The sequence below is a fragment of the Belonocnema kinseyi genome, chromosome 9 (genome assembly GCF_010883055.1).
Source record: "Belonocnema kinseyi isolate 2016_QV_RU_SX_M_011 chromosome 9, B_treatae_v1, whole genome shotgun sequence".
In the NCBI taxonomy this organism is placed as follows: domain Eukaryota; kingdom Metazoa; phylum Arthropoda; class Insecta; order Hymenoptera; family Cynipidae; genus Belonocnema; species Belonocnema kinseyi.
Window position 1 is genome coordinate 46,077,395 of NC_046665.1, and position 6,766 is coordinate 46,084,160.

A 6,766-nucleotide genomic window follows, 5' to 3' on the forward strand; every position below is an offset into this window, starting at 1 on the left:
AGCGTTCACTTGTTTAAAACCGATCTGATGCTAATATAGTAATATCAATTTGGATCAAATGGTCCTTGAACGTAAAGTATTTGTACAAAAATATAACGTATATTTAAAATTTTGAAAGTGGTTTTTGATATAAATCTATTTAAATAAATATCTTATTTCAGAAATTGATCTTATGTTCATACTTATATTATTTTAATATTTTCCTATATGTATATAAAAAAGTACTAAACGCTAAGATCATACCGCCGATCCAAATTACTCAAATCGCCGCTATCGGTCATAACTCTGTGCAGTCACTACCCACTAACATAACGGATATGCCCGCAGATTTCTGGGGTATTCTAAAATTGATGCCGCTTGTTGTTGAACTCGATAACATCCTCACTTAGATCTGCGAGTAAAATCAAACTTTGTGTTCATTGTGAAATTAACACTCTCAGTTGTTAGTAAAATAAAGTCCTACACGGAAAGAATGTGTATGATAAAAAGTTACAAACTTGCAGCTGGGTCTCGGATACGAGTGAAAAATAAAATATTTAATCTTATTTCTGTGAGAAATTTATGCACATATATCGAACTTATTTATGAAAAACTCGAATTTCCTGCGAATGGAAATTGAATATAAAAAGGAAAATTTTATTTTTGTCATTTAATTGATAAATTCCCAAATCGGAGGATTCCAAACCCACCCACGAAGACTTCTGAGCCGCTAGCTTTTAAACATAAACTGAGAGCGCGTAAACACGTGCGGCTGCCGAGGCTAAACACTAGGTTTTATAAAACTTTTAGCCACTCATTAGGCAAACTCAAAGCGCAGACATACGCACTAGACGCGTCGCTTGGAGTTTCTGGATTAGCTTCTGAGTTCTCTTCGAGGTTTCTTCTCAATTATTCGTGATATTTTTGTAATTATAGACAACAAAATTGATGAACAGTTTCGGAATTTTCAATTAGAGTTCGTCATTTCAAACATAGGTCAATATCCGATGTATTTGAATCATATTTTTAGACCTAGCTACCAGTTCTTAACTTTTTTAAGCAAAAATTTCTTCCGTGGAGAAAACACGTGTTGCCCTACCGCGGTGCTCAAAACTGTTTATAATATCAGAATTTGAGACGCAAGGCTACAACATATATTTCACCATCAATCGATGACTATTTCAGAAAATGATCATTAAAGTTAGATTAAGTATGAGCCTCATATTTTTATCTTATTATTGCCGAGAGTTTCTTTTTGATAAACACCTTTTCAGCACAACATTCTTGGTCAGAATCCTTTTAATCAATTTCTCATGAATCTAATCGAACTAGTATTTGAAAGCAACAAGGAATATTACTGTATACTAATAATCCTAATTTTTTATTGATCCGCTTCTTTGTTGTCGGTATCTTTTGTTAAGAACGGATCCATTCTGATGTAATTATTGTAAATAGGTTGCAGAGCTTAGGCGGAATATTAGATGTGACGCATGGATATAAAATTACAAGATAATGGACTGCTGATAGTAATAACTTTTTATTTAACGCTTCATAACTTTGTTATAATAATATAATAATATATAATATATAATATTATGTATAATGATATATTTATATATCTCACGGGCGTGAGACGTGGTTATTGCTGAAATTTTACCCAGATTTCGCTGGGATCGCCTAGTAAAATTTTATAAACTGGAACAGGATATTACTCATTACGGGTAAAGAAGCGCATCTTAAAACACCATGCGAGCAACAAGTTTTCGTGCAGACCATTGCTCAGAATTTAAAAGAAAATTCTGGGTATATGGACAAGGCTTTACAGATTGTCAATCACTGGGTGTTTCTTAACTATACTCTGTTAAGTGAGAGAATGATTGACAGCGCGTAGTTTTTTTAGAAAAAGGTGGAGTAAACCCCGTAAAGGGTGTGTTTAACAAATATTAAACAGGAATTAGAAGTTTTTTCTACGGCTATAAATCTAAGAATGATGACGTTTAGAAAAAAGAGAGGTCAGATACTTAAAACTCACGCCCTTCGCAGCAAGGTTTCCGAAGATTTAAAGTCTCTAAGCCACGCCTTTATGACAGTTTGCGCGAACTGAATGAAAATTCGTCGGTCCTGGTAATCATTCTCTCGCTGAACAGAGTACAGATCGTTGGCTTATAATAAGTTTTGGACAATTTCGGACACTTTCTTTTCCTGTGCACAGGGTAGTGCTGCTTTGACGACATTTTTTTGTCGACTGCCTGTAAGCATCATCTTTCAGAAACGAGTTTGCATAAGATTTCCAAAATCCTTATCTTCCGGCGACATTTTCGTTTCTTTCTGCACTTTAACTTTTATACCTTGAACAATTTTATTGACGCTTTGGAAAGCTTCATCCACATTGTGCCACCTAGTTTTTTCGTCGACTTTGTCACATTTTGCATCCAAATCCTCCTCCTTCAGTTCAAAATATTTTTTTAATCAATCTTTTGAGGAATAAGGCTTTTCTTGGGGAAGATCTTTTGATTCCGAGAAACCTGAAACAATTTCTAATAATATTATATTAATTACAGAAACAATTTATACTCATATAAACAAAATTTTTTAAATTGATTACATACGTAATCATAAAAAATCGTTTAATTAATTAAATTTCTTCGTATATACTAAACGACTGAAACTGTCGCCAAGGCAAGGATCAAGAGCTTCATCATGGATGTATATAAAATATAACATAGAAGCAAAAGAAAGTAAGACTTTTAGCATAAAAAGCTATCTGTCTACTTTTTTATACTGATGTAGAAATGCTCACATTGGGCTATTTATATCAGCTGAGAGTTTTGATACAGTAACCTTCTTAACATGGAAAACTTAAACATTGCCTGTCTCCTCGTACATATTTAATGTAGATTTATCTTTTAAGTCCATGTTCATTAATGACATCACGCTAAAGAAAATACAAGTATGAAAAATATTTGTTCTTTTCCAAAGTTGTTTTGATAGGCATCAAAATCACTCCGAGGAACAGAGCTTTCAACTAAAATTCCAATTTCCAAATATTTGTCAATCAAATTTTTTTGTATTGATAGCTTTTTTCATTTACACCCAGAAACGAGTTGTGTCCACATTGAAGAAACTGTTTCTGAATTTGTTTGATTTTGGATAATGATGTTTTTTCTTTGATTTAAAGAAATTATCTAGGTGAAATTGTGTTTCTCTGAAAACCCAATGTTTGTAAAACAGGCCAGTAACTGTTTAATTCTCTTTACTTTTTTTTATAAAACCCAGCTTGCAGCAAACTTTCCCTTTTTTCTGTGAGGCAACTAGATAAGACATTAATAATGGCACTTTTTGCATGACCCGGATAGAATTTTAAATTCGGTTCTTATAACGGAACCCGTCTAGGTTTCCTATTTTCTATCGAGGTGCTAAAGAGGCAATCTATTGATGGTGCAAGCGAAAACGTCACGCTCAGCGTGCGAGGTCATCAGTAGGCAACCCAGCGCGGGACTATTAATATGGTTGTTATAGAATCTAGATAGTCCCTCACTGTACTAAAAACATAATCCATGTATTGCGCATGCATTCTTTCATACATTTTATGACAATGTTTGGAGCTGATTCAACTCTTTTACGAAATTATTCAGAAAAGTATTAGGTTTTGCAAGTTTTCTTGTCCCACAAAAGTTTGGGTTTGGAAAAATCTTATAGACATCAATAAGAATTATCTAAATCAACTGATTAGAGCCGAACAAATCAGCACTCGCCAAACATGAAAAAACTTCATGAAGAGTTTTTCGCCTCGTCCGGTATTTTTGACTCCTACTGCAATATAGTTTTTTTGGCCATCTATTTCTTATAACTAATCTGTCCACGTGAAACTTGAAAATAAAATACACTGTCAAGAAAAATCTATTGAATTTTACATTTCTGGTTGCTGTAAATAAAAGGACCCTCGTGTATCGGAGTAAGTTTATGCAAATTTGTAAGAATGCACCTTGGGATGAATTTTGCATCTGAAGCTGTTGTGATATTCCATTTCGAATACTCGAAGCTCAAACTTCGTACAATTTCATATAGCTTGGAGAAACACAAAGCGGACACGTTACCACCTACTTAAAACACATAAGATACTATGGGTATTTTTTTGAAGTTCAAATATTCCGTAACAAAAATATGAAATATACGTTTTAAATAACCGCATTTTTTCCGTTCCAATGGCAGAAAATGTAAAAGGGAAAATAGGAATAGCTCGAATTTGATCTATTTTTGTGTGAGAGCTGTCAACAAAGTTGAACATAGCTGTCAATTTCTTCGCATTAAGAATCAAAATATTCCGAAATTAGAGGATGAAGGCATTGATAAACAACGAAAAAGAGAGACGCTTTCGTATTCACATATTATTTTATTAATTATTCTAAATTTTCAATTAATTATAAATCAATAATCTTACAGTTTCCGTCAGGGTAAAATTAAATATGTTTAGTTTTTCGATCAAAACTCATTTAAATCTGGCGAAATGTCATAAAAGCATTTGATATATTTTTACTTCAAATGTAAAATGTTCCTACTTTCCCAGTGGGTACAAACGTTGAAGAACATTATTATAACGGCTTAAAAATACCCTCAGTCAATCCAAATAACGTACCATAAACATGCAATGTTCCTGAGACGTTTTCAAGACGGATTTCGAGCATAATACTTTTTTAAAACATTATCTGATCCAACTTAGGACATTTTTTTAAAACGTTAAAATGACGTCTTTTGACTTGTATGTCCAAGAAACGACTTTAGGAAGTTCCAATTACGTTCCAAAATGTTGTGCCCACAAGGTTAGGTCACTTCTGGGACATAAGACGCAGATGAAGCATAGATTAAAGTATTATTTCCTATTGCAAATCCAAAATTGAGATTTGTTATCCTTGTGCACAAAGGCGCCAACAACGATTGACAAAGCAGGCCCTTTTCTTGAGGAACATCACAATTTTTTAATTTAATTTCAAAAATATGCATTAAACTATTCTAAAAATTATGTTTCAAAAATTAAACATTTTCAAATTCCTGTTACTTTCTGAAAAAATATTTTTTTAAATTCATCTAATTTTATGAAGGCTTGGATTGATTTAAGGAGTTGAAAGGGTAAACTCTAAATATCTTCGTTGCTTTTATGCTTAAACAAAATATTTAAAAATGTATTAGTTTATTTCATTATTTTAATGCTTTATATTTTAGGATGAAGAAAACTACACTAAATAGCCACCTAAGCAATTGATATGGTACCAAGGACTTTATATAGAAAATATCTACAAGTCCAGGTACACTAAAAATCTTAACTATGCTAATATTAATTAAATTAGGTGAAAATAATTTTTTATAAAATTATACGACCGTGAATAAGAAAAACTATGTGGTGGCACGTAGCCTTTATAGCTTGAGCGCCGTCTATAAACTTAAGAAAAACTAAATTAACAATTATTTGAGGTTTTCAGTGATAATAATTGGAATAAGGATGGTCATTTATTAATTAATAAACTCTTTTTCTGATTAATATAAATTTAATTAATTAATTAAATTCAGTTATAGTCGTTGACGTATATATAGACTGCGAACTGAACATCTAGATCTCCACCTGCCTTTGATCTCTCCGCTCTGACCTCTTCTACTTCCCACCACCTACTTTCCTTTCAGGGGTCGCCCATAAACTACTAATACGACCCATTCTATTGTCATAATCAAAATTAAGTTACAGAGCTACGGGCGAATATTTTTATTGATACGCCTCTGACTCCACGTGTTATTCAAGACAGAATTTCAATTGAATAAGCGTCATTCAAAAAGGACGCCACTCTCAACGGATTCTCCTGCGGGGAAGAAACACTTCCGTTCTCTAAACTATCCAAATACTTCAAATTTCAATTAAACAAAATAATATTCCATCCAAAAATGAAATAGTTCAATTTTCAGTTATAAAAATTACTTTTCAACAAAAATAAAAGAGAATTTTCAACCAATTTAGTTCAATTAAAAAAAACATTTTCATAAAATAGTTGATTCATCCACCAAGAAAATGATTTTTCAGGAAGAAAGATTAAGTTACTACCCAAAAAGACAAACTTTCAGGAAAACATATGAAATTTCTACAAAATAGTTAAACTTTTAATTTATAGAGGAAAAAAGTTTTAACCGAATTTTTATGTCAAAAATATTATTTTTGAATGAAGCAGGTAACTTTTTAAATAAAAAAATGAATTGTTCACCAAAAAGATTAATCTTTTACAGAACTAACGAACTTACTATAAAATTGTTAAATTTTGAAGCCAAAAGAACAAATCAGCTACAAAACAATTGAATTTTCAACCCGAAAATATGATTTTTCAACAAAAAATTTAATTTTGTACCTAATATCAGGTCTACCAATTAATTCAGTGCCTTTCCAGTGAGCTCAAAATTTTAGAACCTTATTGGAACGTCCTAAAAACGTTTTTTGGACGTACAAGTCAAAAGACATTTGAACGTTTTAAAAACTGTCCTAAGTAGGACCGGATAATGTTCTAAAAACTTTTTATGTTCGAATTACGTCTTTAAAACGTCTCTGGAACATTGTATGTTTATGGAACGTTATATGGACTGACTTAGGACATTTTTAAAACGTTCTAAAGATGTTCTTTAACGTTTGTGCCCAATGAACTGAAGCGATCGAAATTATTTTCTCCGCCTAAGGAGAAGATACGGTGACACATAAAACGTGTAAAAAGTAATTTCAGAGATTTAACAATGATTATTTTTCAATTGGAATGCA